The sequence below is a fragment of the Haliaeetus leucocephalus genome, unplaced genomic scaffold (genome assembly GCF_000737465.1).
Source record: "Haliaeetus leucocephalus isolate CR32 unplaced genomic scaffold, Haliaeetus_leucocephalus-4.0 Scaffold228, whole genome shotgun sequence".
Taxonomy (NCBI): domain Eukaryota; kingdom Metazoa; phylum Chordata; class Aves; order Accipitriformes; family Accipitridae; genus Haliaeetus; species Haliaeetus leucocephalus.
In genome coordinates this window covers 20,634,395-20,634,687 of record NW_010972664.1, presented here as the reverse complement: position 1 = coordinate 20,634,687, position 293 = coordinate 20,634,395, and positions in this window count along the sequence as shown.

Here is a 293-nt window from a genome sequence, read left to right as displayed (position 1 = left end):
CGCTAAATAGGATACGCTTTGAGAGGAAGCGGAACTCTCAACAAGTACCAGCGATGCAAATGCTGCGATGCCCACGGCCCTCAAAACTCCCCTGCAGCTTCCAAAAACCCAGACACTTCTACCCCAAGCACTTCTTCTACCCCTGGCAGTTCTTCTACCCCCAGTACTTCTACCCCAGGCACTTCTTCTACCCCAGGCACTTCTTCTACCCCCGGCACTTCTTCTACCCCCGGCACGTCTGCATTCCCGCAAATGGCAAGACCTGGGGAGAGTTCTGGCGCCCAGCCACGAGC